Here is a 17,653-nt window from a genome sequence, read left to right as displayed (position 1 = left end):
TCTTAACTTATTGTGCCACAATGCTGGCCCCCTAAATGTATACATTTTGGATTGTTCTCATCAATAATTGTTGATACCATTCATATCATCTGTTTTTTATTTCATGTGATGGTAGATAAATTTATTAAATTTCCTAATGACAGACTTTGATATTAACAATGCTTTGCTGTTGTGTGGTAGCCATGAGAATACATCTCACAGACCTTTTCCAATCAGAGGGCTTGTACTTCAAGCAAGGGGCTCAGCTTCTGTGCTCTGAGATCCACCATCATGTGTGTTAAGAGGCTGTGCCTCCTATGAGTTGCCCCTAACCTACATCTACCTAATGCAGAAATTCTAGAGTAGCTTTGTTCTTGTAACACCTGGGACTCCTCTGATAGCTAGCTTTGGCTCAAGGACTTCTTGATGACCTTGCCTGACCTTTCTTAGAATGCAGGTTAGTCTACAGACCCTGCACAACATCTTCCCAAGTCTCAGTTACATTAGCGGTCAGACCTGCACTGCAGTCTGACAGTTTTCCCAGATTGCTTGGCTTCCTCCATATTTTCTCTCACACAGGCATTTTCTTTAATAAAGTGGATGCATATTTAGCCCGTCATGACATTTGCTTCCTAGATAACTTAGACTTACATATTCTCCAAGTCATAACTAAGAATTCCCCAAAATATCAATTCTTTCTCCATCTGCTTATTCAGTGAACAGATTCACTATGTTAGAACTGTTAATGAACTTCACTTTATAACCAGAAAGTGTAGAGCTTAGAGGATTCTTTGAGACATTAACTATTTTTTAAACTTTATTATGATAGTTTCACATATTTCATATATACAGATTTAATAACATAGTGGCACTTTCTTCCTTACCCTCCCTCCCACCCACACTCCAACCCCTCCTCTAACTCCCTCTTGGATTCCCACTCTTAATTTTTACAACAACCTATTTTGAGTATATTAATGATTGTATAGTTAACCCTACTCTAAGTAAAAGACTTCAACAGATAGTATGAAGAGAAAACAAAACAATATTTCTCAATGGAAGAGACAAGAGCTATAAACAGTAATTGATTCTCAGAATGTCTATTTCACTCCAATACATTACATTTCAGGTACTCTATTAGTTACCTCAGATCAGGGAAAACATACGCTGTCTGTCTTTAGGGGACTTGTTTATTTCACTAAATATAATGATTTCCAGTTGCTACTATCTTGTTTCAAAAGACAGGATTTCATTTATTTTTACAGCTGAGTTAGTACTCCATAGTGTATATATACCATAACTTCTTTATCCAGTCAATAGTTGATGGACATTTGGGTTGATTCCATATTTTAGCTACTGTGAATTGTGCTGCAGTGAACCTGAGGGTACAGATAACTCTTTCATATACTGATTTCTTTTGGTTTAGGTAAATTCTCAGGAGTGGGATGGCTGGATCATATGGTAGGTCTATATTCAGATTTCTGAGGTATCTCCATACTGTCTTCCACAGTGGGTACAACAATTGACATTCCTACTAACAGTGTACTAGGGTACTGTTTTCCCCATATCCTCACCAGCATTTATCATTTGCTGATGTCAGTATAGGAGCCATTCCAACTGGGGTGAAGTGAAACATTATTGTAGTTTTTATTTACATTTCTCTAATGGCTAGTGATTCTGAGCATTTTCTCCAGTCTCTATTGGCCATTTGGATTTCCTCTCTTAAAAAATGCCTATTCAAGTCCTTTGCCCATTTTTCTTAACTGCATTGTTTGTTTTGTTGTTGTTGAATTTCTTGAGCTCTTTATAGATTTTGGTTGTTAACTCTTTGACAGTTGCATAATTTGCAAATATTTTCTCCCATTCTGTTGGTTGCCTCTTCAATTTGCTGTTTCTTTTGCAGTACAGAAGCTTCTCAATTTGCTATAATCCCATTTATCAATTTTGGTTTTTATTGCCTGTGTTCCTGGGGTATTTTCCAGGAGGTCTTTGCTATGCCAATTTCATGCAGAGTTTTCCCAATATTCTCTAATGATTCAATAGCATTGGGTTGTAGATTTAGATCTTTAATCCATTTTCTGAGTGGATTTTTGTATAAGGTGTAAGGTAGGAGTCGTGTTTCATACTTCTGCATGTAGAGATCCAATTTCCCCAGCACCATTTCTTGAAGTGACTGTCCTTGCTCCAGGGATTGAGTTTAGCTCCTTTCTCAAAGATAAGTTAGTTGTAGACGCATGGAGTTATCTCTGGACTCTCTATTCTGTTCCATTGGTCTACAGGTCTGTTTTTATGACAGTATGAGGCTGTTTTGATTATGACTACACTGTAGTATGTCTTGAAATCAGGTATTGTAATGCTTCTAGCTTTATTTTTGTTATATAAGATTGCCTTAGCTTTTCTGAGTCTCTTGTGTTTCCATGTGAATTTTAGCATCATTTTTCTATACCTGAGAAAAATTTCCTCGGTATTTTGATTGGCATTGCATTGAACCTGTAAATTGCTTTTGATAGTATGAACATTTTGATGATGTTCACTCTTCCTATCCAAGAACATGGAAGATTTTTCCATGTTTTGATATCTTCTATTTATTTCTTTAGTGTTTTGTAAATTTAAATTTAATCATAGGGATCTTTCACATCCTTGCTTAAATTTATTCTAAGATATTTGATTCTTTTTGGAGCTATTGTAAGTAGAACTGATCCTAGAAGTTCTTTCTCAGCCTTGTCTGTGTTCTTGTTAGTGTATAAAAAGGCTATTGATTTTTCCATGTTGATTTTATATTCTGCCACATTACCAAAATCTTTTTTTTTCATTTTTTTATAAGAACATTTTTTTTAACTTTTATTTAATGAATATAAATTTCCAAAGTACGATTTATGGATTACAGTGGCTTCCCTCCCATACCGTCCCTCCCAACCACAACCCACCCCTTTCCCACTCCCTCTCCCCTTCCATTCACATCAAGATTCATTTTTGATTATCTTAATATACAGAAGATCAGCTTAGTATACATTAAGTAAAGATTTCAACAGTTTGCTCCCACACAGAAACATAAAGTGAAAAATAATAGATGATTTTTTTTAAATGATGATGAAATCAGATCAGACCTATTGTCATGTTTAATCCCAGTGAGAGTCAAGTTGGGAGTTGATAATTTCTTTTTTTTTTTTTTTTACAGAGGATCAGTTTAGTATGCATTAAGTAAAGATTTCAACAGTTTGCACCCCCATAGAAACACAAAGTGAAATATATTGTTTGAGTACTCATTATAGCATTAAATCTCAATGCACAGCACATTAAAGACAGAGATCCTACATGAGGAGTAAGTGCACAGTGACTCCTGTTGTTGACTTTACCAATTGACACTCCTGTCTATGGCATCAGTAATCTCCCTATGCTCCAGTCATGAGTTTCCAAGGCTATGGAAGCCCTCTGAATTCTCCGATTCTTATCTTGTTTAGACAAGGTCATAGTCAAAGTGGAGGTTCTCTCCTCCCTTCAGAGAAAGGTACCTCCTTCTTTGAAGACCTGTTCTTTCCACTGGGATCTCACTCACAGAGATCTTTTGCCAGAGTGTCTTGGCTTTCCATGCCTGAAATACTCTCATGGGCTTTTCAGCCAGATCTGAATGCCTTTAGGGCTGATTCTGAGGCCAGAGTGCTATTTAGGACATCTGCCATTCTATGAGTCTGCTGAGTATCTCACTTCCCATGTTGGATCACTCTCCCCTTTATTTATTCTATCAGTTAGTGTTAGCAGGTACTAGACTTGTTTATGTGCTCCCTTTGACTCTTAGTCCTTTCATTATGATCAATTGTGAACTGAAATTGATCAGTTGGAATAGTGAGATGGCATTGGTACATGCCACCTTGATGGGATTGAATTGGAATCCCCTGGTATGTTTCTAACTCTACCATTTGGGGCAAGTCAGCTTGAGCATGTCCCAAATTATACATCTCTTCCCTCTCTTATTCCCACTCTTATGTTTAACAGGGATCACATTTCAGTTAATTTTCAACACTTAAGAATAACTGTGTATTAATTACAGAATTAAACCAGTCATATTAAGTAGAACAGACAAAAAAACTACTAAGAGGGATAATGTATTAAGTTGTTCATTAGCAGTCAGGGCTATGCTGATCAAGTCACCGTTTCCCATAGTGTCCATTTCACTTCAACAGGTTTCCTTTTTGGTGTTCAGTCAGTTGTCACCGATCAGGGAGAACATATGGTATTTGTCCCTTTGGGACTGGCTTATTTCACTCAGCATGATGTGTTCCAGATTCCTCCATTTTGTTGCAAATGACTGGATTTCGTTGTTTCTTACTGTGGTATAGTATTCTAAAGAGTACATATCCCATAATTTCTTTATCCAGTCTACCGTTGATGGGCATTTAGGTTGGTTCCAGGTCTTAGCTATTGTGAATTGAGCTGCAATAAACATTAGGGTGCAGACCGCTTTTTTGTTTGTCAATTTAAATTCCTTTGGGTAAATTCCAAGGAGTGGGATGGCTGGGTCAAACGGTAGGGTTATCTTCAGGTTTCTGAGGAATCTCCAGACTGACTTCCATAGTGGCTTGACCAGTTTGCATTCCCACCAACAGTGGGTTAGTGTCCCTTTTTCCCCACATCCTCGCCAGCATCTGTTGTTGGTAGATTTCTGCATGTGAGTCATTCTAACCGGAGTGAGGTGAAACCTCATTGTGGTTTTGATTTGCATTTCCCTGATTGCTAATGACCTTGAACATTTTTTCATGTGCCTGTTGGCCATTTGGATTTCCTCTTTTGAAAAATGTCTATTGAGGTCCTTGGCCCATCTCTTAAGTGGGTTGTTGGTTTTGTTTTTGTGGAGTTTCTTGATCTCTTTGTAGATTCTGGTTATTAATCCTTTATCTGTTGCATAGTTTGCAAATATTTTTTCCCATTCTGTCGGTTGCCTCTTCACTCTCCTGACTGTTTCTTTTGCAGTACAGAAACTTCTCAATTTGATGCAATCCCAATAGTTGATTTTGGCTTTGACTGCCTGTGCCTCCTGGGTCTTTTCCAGAAATTCTTTGCCTGTGCCAATATCTTGAAGGGTTTCTCCAATGTTCTCTAGTAACTTGATGGTGTCAGGTCGTAGATTTAGGTCTTTAATCCATGTTGAGTGGATTTTTGTGTAAGGTGTAAGGTAGGGGTCTTGCTTCATGATTCTGCACGTGGAAATCCAATTTTCCCAGCACCATTTATTGAATAGACTGTCCTTGCTCCAGGAATTAGTTTTAGATCCTTGATCAAATAAAAGTTGGCTGTGGATGTTTGGGTTGATTTCTGGTGTTTCAATTCTGTTCCATTGGTCTATCCATCTGTTTCTGTACCAGTACCATGCTGTTTTGATTACAACTGCCCTGTAGTATGTCCTGAAATCTGGTATTGTGATGCCTCCGGCTTTGTTTTTGTTGTATAAGATTGCTTTAGCTATTCGAGGTCTCTTGTGTCTCCATATAAATTTCAGCACCATTTTTTCCAGATCTGCGAAGAATGTCTTTGGTATCTTGATTGGGATTGCATTGAATCTATAAATTGCTTTTGGGAGAATGGACATTTTGATGATATTGATTCTTCCAATCCATGAGCATGGAAGATTTTTCCATTTCTTGGTATCCTCTTCTATTTCTTTCTTTAAGGTTTTGTAATTTTCATCATAGAGATCTTTAACGTCCTTGGTTAAGTTTATTCCAAGGTATTTGATTGTTTTTGTAGCTATTGTGAATGGGATTGATCTTAGAAGTTCTTCCTCAGCCATGGCATTGCCTGTGTATACAAAGGCTGTTGATTTTTGTGCATTGATTTTATACCCTGCTTCTTTGCCAAAATCTTCTATGAGTTCCAATAGTCTCTTAGTAGAGTTCTTTGGGTCCCCTAAATAAAGAATCATGTCATCTGCAAAGAGGGATAGTTTGAGTTCTTCCTTCCCAATTTGTATCCCTTTAATTTCTTTTTCTTGCCTAATAGCTCTGGCTAGAACCTCCAGAACTATATTGAATAGCAGTGGTGAGAGTGGACATCCCTGTCTGGTACCAGATCTCAGTGGAAATGCTTCCAACTTTTCCCCATTCAATAGGATGTTGGCCGTGGGTTTTTCATAGATTGCTTTGATTGTATTGAGGAATGTTCCTTCCAAACCCAGTTTGCTTAGAGCTTTCATCATGAACGGGTGTTGTATTTTATCAAATGCTTTCTCGGCATCTATTGAGATAATCATATGGTTTTTCTTCTGCAGTCTGTTAATGTGGTGTATCACATTGATTGTCTTGCACACATTAAACCATCCCTGCATACCAGGGATAAATCCCACTTGGTCTGGGTGGATGATCTTTCTGATGTGTTGTTGCATTCTATTGGTGAGAATTTTATTAAGGATTTTTGCATCTATGTTCATCAGGGATATTGGTCTGTAATTCTCTTTCAGTGCTGCATCTTTTTCCGGCTTAGGAATTAAGGTGATGCTGGCTTCATAGAAAGAATTTGGGAGGATTCCCTCTTCTTCGATTGTTCTGAATAGTTTGAGAAGAATTGGAGTTAGTTCTTCTTTAAATGTCTGGTAGAATTCAGCAGTGAATCCATCTGGTCCTGGGCTTTTCTTTGTTGGGAGGGCCTTTATTACTGTTTCAATTTCTGTCTCAGTTATGGGTCTGTTTAGGTTTTCGATGTCTTCCTGGTTCAATTTAGGTAGGTTGCATGTGTCCAGGAATCTATCCATTTCTGATAGGTTTCCCTGTTTGCTGGCATACAAGTCCTTGTAGTAATTTCTGATGATTCTTTTTATTTCTGTGGTGTCTGTTATTACGTTTCCTTTTCCATCTCTGATTTTATTGATTTGGGTCTTTTCTCTTCTTTTTTTAGTTAGTTGGGCCAATGGGGTGTCAATTTTGTTTATTTTTTCAAAGAACCAGCTCCTTGTTTGGCTGATTTTTTGTAATGTTTTTTTATTCAATCCTGTTGATTTCTTCTCTGATTTTAATTATTTCTCTTCTCCTACTAGATTTGGGTCTGGTTTGCTGTAGGTTTTCTAGATCCTTGAGGTGAATTGAAAGCTCATCTATTTGGTGCCTTTCCAATTTCTTGATGTAGGCACCTATTGATATAAACTTTCCTCTTAACACTGCTTTTGCTGCGTCCCATAAGTTTTGGTATGTTGTGCTGTTATCCTCATTTACTTCCAGAAAGTTTTTGATTTCTCTTTTGATTTCTTCTATGACCCATTGTTCATTCAGGAGCATGTTGTTCAATCTCCATGTGTTTGCGTATGCTCTAGGGATTCCTGAGTTGCTAATTTCCAACTTCATTCCTTTATGGTCTGAGAAGCTGCATGGTATGATTCTAATTCTTTTGAATTTGCTGAGACTTGCTTTATGGCCTAGTATGTGGTCAATCCTAGAGAAGGATCCATGTACTGCTGAGAAGAATGTAAAATCTTTAGCTGTAGGACTGAAAGTTCTGTATATATCTGTTAGATCCATTTGGGCTATAGTGTCGTTTAAATTTACTGTATCCTTGTTGATCTTCTGTCCTATTGATCTGTCTATTTATGTGAGTGGAGTATTGAAGTCCCCCAGTACTATTGTATTGGGGTCTAAGTCTCCCTTTAAGTCCGTTAACAAATCTTTTAGATAAACCGGTGCCCTGTAGTTAGGTGCATATACATTGCATAATTGTTATATCTTCCTGTTGAATTGATCCCTTAATCATTATGTAGTGTCCCTCTTTGTCTCTCTTAACGGTTTTTGTGGTAAAGTTTATGTTGTCTGATATTAAGATGGCTACGCCCGCTCTTTTTTCATTTCTGTTGGCATGGTATATCTTTTTCCAGCCTTTCACTTTCAGTCTGTATGGATCTTTGTTGGAAAGATGTGTTTCTTGTAAGCAGCAAATAGATGGGTTTTGTTCCTTAACCCAATCAGCCAATCGGTGTCTTTTAACTGGACAGTTCAGGCCATTAATGTTCAATGTGACTAATGATAAGTGGTAACTTTGCCCTGCCATTTGCCAAAGATAAGTTCTAATATATGCTTTGAATTCCCTGTGATCTTTTGCTGTGAGCTTTCCTTCCTTGGTTTCCTTCCTTTACCTTCTTTCATATTGATGACCGTGTTTCTGTGTTTCTGTGTGTAACACATCTTTAAGCATCTGTTGCAGGGCTGGATGAGTGGCAACAAATTCTTTCAATTTCTGTTTGCTATGAAAAGTCTTTATTTCACCTTCATTCACAAATGATAGCTTTGCAGGATATAATATTCTGGGCTGGCAGTTGTTCTCTCTTAGTACCTGGGCTATATCTCGCCATTCCCTCCTAGCTTGTAGAGTTTCTGATGAGAAGTCAGCTGTGAGTCTGATTGGAGATCCTCTGAGAGTAATCTGACGTTTCTCTCTTGCACATTTTAGGATCTTTTCTTTATGTTTCACTGTGGAGAGTTTAATTACAACGTGTCGTGGTGAGGATCTCTTTTGGTCGTGTTTATTAGGGGTTCTGTGAGCTTCCTGTACTAGGATTTCTCTGTCCTTCTCCAAACCTGGGAAATTTTCTGCTAATATCTCACTAAAAAGGCCTTCTAATCCTTTCTCCCTCTCCATGCCTTCAGGAACTCCTAGAACCCGAATGTTGGGTTTTTAAATAGTATCCTGCAGATTCCCGACAATATGTTTTAGATTTCTAATTTCCTCTTCTTTTCTTTGGTCTGACTGTATCCTTTACTGTTCTCTGTCTTCTAAGTCCGATATTCTCTCTTCTGCTTCACCCATTCTGTTTGTAAGGCTCTCTATTGTGTTTTTCATTTGATCTATTGAATTCTTCACTTCAGTCACTATCACAGTTTCCTGTTGTACTAGTTGTTTTGTTTCATTTTGATTCCTCCTTAATATTTCATTTTCACGAGAGAGATTTTCTATCTTGTCCATTAAGGATTTCTGTAGTTCAAGAATTTGTTTTTGAGAACTTCTCAATGTTCTTATCAATTTTTTGAGATCTGCTTCTTGCATTTCTTCTATCTCATCATCTTCATAATCTTGAATTGGGGTGTCTTTTTTATTTGAGGGCGTCATGGTGACTTTCTTGTTTCTATTATCTCTGTTTTTGCGTTTGTTATTTGGCATATTGGAGATATTTGGTTTCTTCATTGTGGTGCTTTTTCTTGTTATACTATGACTCTAGATTAAGTGGACTATCTGTTTTTGATGGAGCCTTAGGGCTTGAGATGGGTGTGGCCTGAGAGCTCTGTTTGGTGTGCCAAAGGTGACACTCCCAGGTTAGGCGTGATAGATCTCTCTCTCTCTCTCTCTTTCTTTTTTTTTTTTTTTTTTTGATTCAAAAGGGAAGTAATTCTGCACAGCTGAACGAAGTTGGAGGTAGTTAGCAGGCAAATGATATACCCACAGGAGCCAGAGATCGGAAGCTCTTTCCCAAGGACCACACAGGGAATCTGTTCGGCCCTCAGAGTGGGCTCAAATTCTCCTTCAGTCTCCCACTGGGTTGCCAAAGTTACGGAATTGTAGCGTCTCTGGAGAGTGCTCACATGAATTCCGTGAGTTCTCTCCCCCACCGTCTCTTTTTTCACAGTCTCAGTTCAGTAGCACCACAAATTTACTAGGTCCTAATCTCCTGTTAATTCGCCCTGCCCAGAGTCAGGTTTTTCTGCTAGGCTCAGGGCCGGTGCAGACCTGAGGTCACTCTGCTTATGACGTATGTCCAAGATGGCGCCTGCTCTTTGTCTTGCTCGCCCTTGAGAGGTGAGCGGAGAGAGAGAAACCCGTGTCCCTACCAGTCACCTTTTTTTTTTTTCTCCCTCTCTTCCAGTTAGCCTGGTGAACTTCCCCCCCCCTCCCCCGGGGGTCGTTCCCTCTAGTCTCCTCTCTCCGCTTGCCTGCCAGTGTCTCGGGCTATTGAGGTTCGGCTCACCTCGGGTTCCAGTGCTGGTATGTTGAGTATGCCGCTGGTGTCCCGAACTGTGGGCTCCCACACTCTCCACGCAGGTCCGCTGTGAATCACGTGTTCCGGAAGAGTTTCTTCTGCTGTTTGCTCCCCTACTCTTCCTTGAACCTGCAGTATCTCCACTTTTATTAAACTATCTCTCCCCGGACTATCAGTGTGCTCCCTTCCTATTCCGCCATCTTGCCTCCTCCCTTACCAAACTCTTTTATGAGTTCTAATAGTCTCTTACTGGAATTTTTTAGATCCCCTTTATAGAAGTTCATGTCATTTGCAAGTAGCGATAGTTTGATTTCCTCCTTTCCAGTTTGTATCCCTTTGATTTCTTTTTCTTGCCTAATGGCTCTGACTCAAAATTCTAGGACTGTATTGAATGGCAATAATGAGAGTGGACATCCTTGTCTGGTTCTGGATCTCAGCTGGAATGCTTCCAATCTTTCCTTTCAATAGGATGCTAGCCATGGGTTTGTCATAAATTGCCTTGTGTTGAGGAATGTTTCTTCTACACATAATTTGTTTAAGTTTCCATCATGAAAGAGTATTGTATTTTATCAAATGTTTTCTCTGCATCTATTGAGATAACCATATGTTTTGCTCTTCAGTTTGCTAATGTGATGTATCACATTAATTGATTTGCAAATGTTGAAGGATAAATACCACTTGGTCTGAGTAAATGATCTTTTTGATGTATTATTGGATTCTATTAGCTAATATTTTGTTGAGAATTATTTTTATCTATGTTCATCTAGGATATTGACACTTAGTCCTCTTTTCTCTGTTGCATCTTTTTTCTTGCTTAGGGATTAAGGTGATGCAGGCTTCATAGAAGTTTGGGAGGATTCTCTCCCTTTCTATTGTTTTGAATAGCTTGAGAAGAATTGGAATTAGTTCTTCTTTAAATGTCTGATAGAATTCAGCAGTAAATCCATCTGGTCCAGGGCTTTTATTTGTTGGGAGGGTCTTTATTACTGATTCAATTTCTGTCTTGGTAATGGGTCTGTTTAAGTTTTCTGTGTCTTCATGGCTCGATTAAGGTAGGTTATATGTGTCTAAGAATCTATCCACTTCTTCTAGGTTTCCCAATTTGTTGGCATACAGCTCATTGTAGTAATTCCTGATGATTCTTTTTATTTCTGAGGTATATGTTGTTACACTTCATTTTTCTTCTCTAATTTTATTGATTTGGGTCTTCTCCCTCTTTTTTTGGGTTACTTGTGCCAATGGTGTATCAATTTTGTTTATTTTGTTTATTGGTTTATTTTTTCAAAAAACCAGCTCTTCATTTTATTGAATTTTTGTTTAAATTTTATTGATTTATTTGCAAATTTTAATTATTTCTTTCTTCCTACTAAATTTTGGTTTGTTGTTTTCCTAAGTCCTCAAAATGCACTGATAGCTCATTTTTTTGGTGCCTTTCCAATTTCTTCATGTAAGCACCAATTGCTATAAACTTCCCTCTTAACACTTCTTTTGCTGTAGCCCATAAATTTTTATGTGATGTATTGCCATCTTCATTTGTTTCCAGAAATCTTTTGATTTCCCTTTTGATTTCTTTTTTTTATAGACAGTGAGAGAGTAAGAGAGAGAGACAGAGAGAAAGGTCTTCCTTCCATTGGTTCACTCCCCAAATGGCCGCTAAGGCCGGCACTGCCCCAATCTGAAGCCAGGAGCCAGGTGCTTCCTCTTGGTCTCCTATGTGGGTGCAGGCACCCAAGCACTTGAGCCATCCTCCACTGCCCTCCTGGGTCACAGCAGAGAGCTGAAGTGGAAGAGGGGCAACCGGGACTAGAACCTGGTGCCCATATGGGATGCCGGCACTGCAGGTGGAGGATTAACCAAGTGAGCCATGGTGCTGGCCTCCCTTTTGTTTTCTTGTATTACTTATGTCATAATATATATGTTATTCAGGACCATGATGTTAACTCTTCATGTGCTTGCATATGATTTAGAGATTCCTGTGTTGTTGCTTTTCAGCTTCTATCCATTGTGGTCAGAGATGATGCATGGTATGATTTTGATTTTTTTGAGTTTTCTTTGACTTGCTTACTGGTCTGGCATATAGTCTAACCTAGATAAAATTCCATGCACTGATTAAAGAATGTGTATTTCACTGTGGGGTGAAAAGTTCTATAGATACCTGTTAGGTACATTTGATCTATAGTCTCAATTAACTCCGTTGTTTCCTTACTGATTTTCTGTCTGGTTGATCTGTCCATTGCTGAAAGGTGAGTATTGAAATCCCCTGTCACTATTGTATTAGAGTCTATGTCTCCCTTTAGATCCATTAACATTTCTTTTAAATAGCCAGGTACCCTGTAATTAGATGTGTATAATTTATTTTAGTCACATCACATCTTCCTATTGAGTTGATCCCTTAATCATCATATAATGCTCTCCATCTCTTTTAAGAGTTTTTATGTAAAAATCTATTTTGTCTGATATTAGGATGGCTATACCAGCTCTTTTTGGTTTCTGTTAGCATGAAATAAATTTTTCCATCCTTTCATTTTCAGTCTGCATGTGTCTTTGAGGTGAGATGTGTTTCTTGTAGGCAGCAAATAGATGGGTCTTTTTTTTAAATCCATTCAGCCAGTTTGAATCTTATAACTGGAGAATTGAAGCCATTTATATTCAAGGTGAAGTAATGATTTGGACTTGCCATTTTCCCATAAATATTCTTATTGTTTACTTTGGAATTCTTTTACTTCTAATGGGGGATTTTTGCCTCTTATTCTTCAACAGTGATGGATATCTTTTTGTGTTTCTATGTGTAGCACATCTTAAGCATCTTTCATATGACTGGGCAAGTGACAACAAATTCATTCAATTTCTATTTGTTATGGAAGGTCATTATTTCACCTTCATTAATAAATGAGAGCTTACAGGGTACAGTATTCTGGGTTGACAGTTTTTTTTCTTTAAAGACTGGGACTATATCTCACTATTTCCTTCTAAGCTATAGGGTTTCTGATGAGAAGTCAGCTGTGAGTCTAATTAGAGATCTTCTAAAAGTAATCTGGCCTTTCTCTCATGCACTTTTTAGAATCTTTATGTTTTACTGTGTAAATTTTGACTACAATGTGTTGTGGTGAAGGTGTATTCTGGTCATGACTATTAGGAGTTCTATGTGCTTCCTGTACTTGGAAGTCCCTTTCTTTCTCCAAATTGGGGAAGTTTTCTGTAATTATTCCACTAAATAGGCCTTCTAGTCTGTTCTCTCTTTCCACACCTTCAGGAACTCCCAAGATCCATATGTTGAGTTGTTTGATAGTATCCCATAATTCTCCAGCACTGTTTTTAAGTTTTCTATTGTCTTCAATTTTTGTTTTTTGGTATGACTGTAAGATATCCAAAGACTTGTCTTCTAGTTCAGATCATCTTTCTTCTGCCTTGCCAAGTCTGTTGTTAAGATTTTCCACTGCATTTTTTATCTGATCTAGTGAATTTTTATTCCTAATATTTATTTTGATTTCTTTTTGAAATCTCAATTTCATGGGAACAAATTTTGTTTATGTCATGCATGGTTTTCTTTACTTCATAGATTTGCTTCTGATTGCTTTTGAGTAATCCTATGATTAATTTTTTAAATTCCATTTCTAGAATTTCCTCAATCTCTTCATTTTCACATTCTAGTATGGAAATGTGGTTGTGTACATTTGAGGGGGGGGGTCATGGTGTCTTCTTTATTCTTGTTTCTTCAATTTTTGCATTTGTTTTTAGGCCTTTGTGGAGCTGATTTTTGTTTGTTTCCTCTGATGGCTTTTATCTTTGAACTATGCCTCTGTGGCATAGTGGAATGTCTGCACTTTCAGTGAATACCAAGACATGTGTAGTGGGTGTTACCAGGAACTTCTGTTCAGTGCTCCACTGTGGGATGACTATTTAGGGTAACACCTAAGTTGGGCGTGGTAGATCTCAATACCCAGCTATACTGTGCACCTTCTAATGTAACTACTGAGTCCCCACAGTCTCAGAACACAAAGCTCCCACAGTCACCAGATCTAGAGGTTTCTCTCTGCCCTGCCAGCCTGTCCAGTCAGTAGAGAGGCAGATGTTCTCTGAGATAGCTCCACCTAGGCATCTTGACCCTGGAAGACTACAAGTGCTCTACCTCCTCATGTGGCTGCCCAGCCACCTCCCAGCCAAGCTCAAAGTTAGTGGGATCTGCAGACCATTCCTGCTTCTAGAATTGCTGGATCACATGTGCACACAAAAGCCACTGGCCAAACATTGCTGCTTGCTATCCACTGCCACCAGTACTGCTGAATAGGAGTCCCAACTCAGTCAGCTATTGTGCATGCACACAAAGGCTTCTGTAGCTGCCATCCTAACCCAAAATGGTGCCCACCCTCTCTCAGCTGGGCAGTGGGCACTGTTGTGGGGAAGTTGGAGTGAGACAAACATGCCCTCTCCACTTCCACTGGGTCTGTGGACAAACCCCAGCAACTGCCAACCTCCAAGATTCCAGTGCAGACCTATGCTCTTCCTCTGGCTATATCACCACAGGTTGCTGCAGTTCAGTCTCACCCCCATCTCCAAACTGCCACCTGCTCTGGCTTTTGGCCACTACAGTCCACATTAACTATTTATATGATGTACATACTATATTCTAAAATTGAAAATATCTTGATCTTCATAGATTTTGAATTTAAGTAACCAGGAGTGATAGGAAAAATGTTTGACCTTGTGGTACATGTGACACCTGTTTTCTGGTGATTTTCAAAGACTTAGTCAAGATGATGACCAACAGTTGTGAACAGTAAACTGGGGAGATAAACAAGACAACTTTCCTTGGAGTCATAAATTTGAAAATTTGACAGATGATTATAGAGATAAAAGAAGAGGTTGAAAATTACATTTGTGGGAGTATTTGTGGGTAATATTTTGAGTGATTAGTTGATTTGATGTTTAAGTAGTTGAAGATGAGGTCATGAAGTTGGTCTAGTTCTTATTATTAGTTTAATAACTAAGTTAGATTTGGCATCCATTGTTAAACAATCCAAGAAAACAAAGTGGTGATTTGGTTGATGTTAGTTATATTTACATTATCTGTAGAAAAGTAATATATAAATTAAGATGAATATTTGAAGAAATAAAATAATTTAGTAAAGTGGCAGGATCTAAAATTAACACACAAAAATCAATAGCCTTTGTGTACACAGACAATGCCACTATTGAGGAAGAACTTCTAAGATGAATCCCATTCACAATAGATGCAAAAAAATTAAATACCTTGGAAAAATTTAACCAAGGACATCAAAGATTTCTACAGTGAGAATTCAAAACTTTAAAGAACAAAAAAGAAGACACAAAAAATGGAAAAATCTTCCATGTTCATGGATTGGAAGAATCAACATCAAAATGTTCATACTATCAAAAGCAATTTACAGATTCAATGCAATACCAATCAAAATACCAACCACATTGTTGACCCACAAGAAGTCCTTGGCTTCTGGCTTTGGCTTGACCTAGCCCGGGCAGTTGCAGCCACCTGAGGAGTGAATCAGCATATGAAAGATCTCTCTCTCTCCTCTGACTCTCCCTCTTTTTATGTGACTCTGCTTTCCAAATAAATAAATAAATAAATATTTAAAAAAAATAATTTTAGGGTCTGGCACTATGGTGTAGCAGGTAAAGCCACCATCTGTAGTACCAGCATTCCTTATGGATGTTGATTCCAGTCCCGGCTCCTCCGCCTCTTATCCAGCTCCCTGCTGATGTACTCGAGAAAGCAGTGGAAGATGACCTAAGTCCTTAGGACCTTGCACCCACATAGGAGACCTTGATGAAGCTCCTGGCTCCTGGTTTCAGCCTGGTTGATTCCAGGCCATTGCAGCCTCTCTCTGCCTCTGCCTCTCCTTCTCTGTAACTCTTTCAAATAAATAAATGAAGATTTTAAAAGGAGATTTTAGACTTTTAATCAATAGCTGGTATTAATAATTTGCTTAATTGATCTTCAATTTGAAAGGGGGAAGTGTATTAGAAGTGTATTGGTCTTGGTTTATTGCAGATAAGCAACATATAAATCTTATTCGGAAGAAAACTCCAACTATTGCCATGAAGCACTTGAAGATGAAGTTACCTAAGCCACAGAAATCGAATTAGTTCGGATAGTAGGAAATTTAACACAGGAAAGACTACAAGTTCCATAATGATAGAAATCTTATCCGTCTCACTCATCATTGAATATTTAACACACAGAGCTGGGCCTGATACCTAGTAAGCATTCAAATAGAAAATGAATGAAAGAATCATTATTTCTATCCTTGGAACCCGCACAGATTTTGGATATTTACCATAAGAAGAAGCAGAGGTTAAAATAAAAATCAGGGGAAGGCATTTAGCCTACTTGTGAAAACCCCGGGTTAAGATGCCAGCATCCCACTCAGAGTACTGGAGTTTGGTACCTGACTCCAGCTCCTCACTAGCTTCCTACCAATGCACATCATGCGAGGCAGCAATGATGGCTCAAGTGATTGGGTCCCTGCCACCCGGGAGTTCCCTGATTCAGGCTTTGGCTGGGCCCAGTCCTAACTGTTGTACATATTGAGGAGTGAATCAGTGGATGAAAGCTCTCGCTCTCTATCTCTCTCTCTCTCTCCCCCTCTCTCTTCTCTCTCTCTTTCTCCCAAGTACATAAAAGTTAAAATAAATCAATTCAGGTCCTTTTACATATGAGCATAACTCAAAAATTGTTTGGAAAATTAGATTGAAAGATAAATTTACTTTACTGCAAAATATTTTGGAAATTCATGTATTATTTTTCCATGAAATTTTGAGGACACTTCATATGTGATTCTGTGATAAAAGTATGAGTTTTACCTCACACTGATTGTATGTTCAGTATTATTGCTCTGATCACTTACCTTGTAGAGTTCCATTATAAGTTAAGACAAGAAGAAGCACATGCACACACATATTCTCACAGAGGTGGAAACATAATACAGAAAAATTGTATTCATTGAAAGGGCATTCATGGCTTTAGAAAATGTTAGTGATTGCATGAAGTCATTGCAATAATAACAGCAGGAGTGCAGAGAATAATCTGAATGAACCAGTCATTTGCATGATTCTTTATTAATAATCCTCTTGTACCATGTGACTTCAGCAAGTAGATTATCTGATAATAAGATAACTGCTGATGAGCCCACACCACAGCTGAAGATAATTTTATTTTTTCTCAACCATGTTTTAAAAGCTCACCCTAATTTTTCATCTATTCTCATGTATTTATACAAATACAAACCCAGATATCCTTCCTCTAGCCAACCAACACATTTTCCTGATATTTAGTGGAACTTCACAAATATTTGTGCTGGCTTAATCGAAAATTCAGGTAAAACAAGGTTCTTCATAGAAACAAAATTTCATTCTTTTTGATATGTCAGATCATAAAATTCACATATTGAAGAATGAAGTCTTGGTGCTGCCACAGCCAATCTCTATGTATCTGTTATTATCAGGACAATTTGAAATGACACTACTTTGTCCCAGTTTTAGACACTGAGAGGATAGAATCAGGTCATGGGAGTCCAAATAAGAGTTGCTCCTCTGATCTGGAAAATGGATAATATAGAACTCTGGACAAAAGAACATTTTGTTCCACATGTTTTCATAGTGGCCCAAACTTCATAACCTTTGAATTGACCTTGTCTAAGGCTCTTGATATTTTTAACTCTCACCTGGGACCCTGACTCCTGCACTAATGCCAAA

Source organism: Oryctolagus cuniculus, chromosome 6, assembly GCF_964237555.1.
Source record: "Oryctolagus cuniculus chromosome 6, mOryCun1.1, whole genome shotgun sequence".
Taxonomy (NCBI): domain Eukaryota; kingdom Metazoa; phylum Chordata; class Mammalia; order Lagomorpha; family Leporidae; genus Oryctolagus; species Oryctolagus cuniculus.
Note: the sequence above shows the minus strand (reverse complement) of the source record.